At 40.2% G+C, this 1,914-nt stretch overlaps 1 non-coding gene across 1 annotated transcript; it reads right to left on the bottom strand.

Moving 5' to 3' along the window:
• Nucleotides 1-1,142: 1,142 nt before the first annotated feature.
• LOC148874521 (small nucleolar RNA R71) lies at nt 1,143-1,249 on the bottom strand. Its single transcript, XR_016106130.1, has one exon. It is a non-coding gene; the product is annotated as a small nucleolar RNA R71 (small nucleolar RNA).
• Nucleotides 1,250-1,914: the final 665 nt, after the last annotated feature.

The raw sequence follows: 1,914 nt of genomic DNA, 5'->3' as shown, positions 1-1,914 counted from the left end.
AGATCTGTAGCAGGGCTGCTATAGTGCAACAGTTAGCAGACCTGATTTCAGATTTCTACAAAAGTTGTATGGGCCGAATAGCTTGCAATACCAAACATTGCAGACCCAATTTTCAGGTCTTAGCAAGTGTTTGATATGCATCAGCTATACAGGTTTGAGCTTCAATTGTAGAGTTTTTAACCCAAGCCTAACTCAGGACTGGTTTTAGTTTATTTCAGATCCTTTTAAATTTTTTTTTTTTTTTTTTTTTTTTTAGATCAGATCTGATTTCAGCCCTAAAGCATCACAGAATTGATTCCAACCTTAATGGATGTATATTGTAGTGTATACCAATGAGTGTGTATGAGATATCCAGCTCAGATCTGAATTATTATTTATTAATTTCTCTAGACTAACAATACCAAAGACTTGTAGATCTGAACTCAGATCTAAATTGGGTCTGAATTCAGATGTTGCAATCGATGGATGTAGATAAAGGAACCTTGAATAAGATGATTGGTTTAAATCTGCTTTTAGTATAATCGGCTTCATTTATTCATGATAGGATGTAGGTTTTGTATTCCAATACTTCACTTTACATTTTCAGTGTGATAGGATTAGTTATTTATTTTCTTTTGTGAATATTGGCATTTTTATTGCTTTGACTTTAACAGTTTATGACAAGCAGACCTGAACTGGAAGAGATCCTTTACGACCCAGAGATTGAACGGACTCTCCGTGTTCGTTTGAGAGCTGCTAAGCAAGTCAGACAAGAAGCACAAGAAATGGCTGAACAAAGAACTATGATGGATTATGCCAAGCCTACCCTCACCGGGACTGTTTCCAGCATTATCAGGCCAACTATTGCTGCCAATAACTTCGAAATTAAACCGGCCATAATCCAAATGATACAAAATACGGTTCAGTTTTGTGGTATGGCCCATGAGGATCCGAATGCCCATATTGCTAACTTCTTGGAAATCTGTGACACCTTCAAACACAATGGGGTAAGTGATGATGCCATCCGGCTGAGGTTATTCCCATTTTCTTTGAAGGATAAAGCCAAAGCTTGGTTGAACTCATTACCGGCAGGATCTATAGCCACATGGGACGAAATGGCCAGCCGTTTTCTCTCTAAATATTTTCCCCCTTCTAAAACTGCTAAAATGAGGAATGACATCACTACTTTTTTCCAGCAAGAGGGGGAATCTTTATATGAGTCATGGGAACGATACAAGGAGCTGTTAAGGAGAGTTCCTCACCATGGCCTCTCCATTTGGCTGCAAGTGCAGACTTTCTATAATGGTCTTACTGACTCAAATAAGACCATATTAGATGCTGCAGCCGGAGGATCCATAAATAATAAAACTCCTGAGGTTGCCCATGCACTTATTGAGGAAATGGCAGCCAACAATTATCAATGGCATTCGGAAAGGACTCAAACTAGGAAGCAGCAAGGCTTGCATAATGTTGACACTTATACAGCACTAGCTGCACAAATAGGAGCACTCAGTAAAAAAATAGATGAAATGCAGATAGCTGCCATGCATGTGCAGCCTCTTAATTGTGAATTGTGTGGGGGAGGCCACATCAGTACAGACTGCCAAGTTGGCAATCAGTTCAGACCATCTACTGAACAAGTTGACTATGTCAGCAATTCGTCAAGACAGCAGGGTTACCAGAGTCACCATACTTTTCATCCAGGATGGAGGGGACATTCAAACCAGTCCTGGCCAAATCAGCATATTTCCAAGCCGTTCCACCAGACTTATCATCAGCCTGAACTGAAATCCAATTTGGAGGAACTGATGACAAAATTTATAGCAGGTGCAGAAACTAGGTTCCAGAACCAGGAAGCCTCAATCAAAAACCTGGAAAACCAAGTGGGGCAATTGGCACAATTAATCTCTTCCAGACTGCCGGGAACTCTTCCAA

This window comes from Nelumbo lutea, chromosome 1 (genome assembly GCF_056320005.1).
Source record: "Nelumbo lutea isolate HS-2025 chromosome 1, American lotus-T2T, whole genome shotgun sequence".
Taxonomy (NCBI): Eukaryota; Viridiplantae; Streptophyta; class Magnoliopsida; order Proteales; family Nelumbonaceae; genus Nelumbo; species Nelumbo lutea.
The sequence above is the reverse complement of the archived record's forward strand: the minus strand, read 5'-3'. Positions and strand labels throughout refer to the sequence as shown.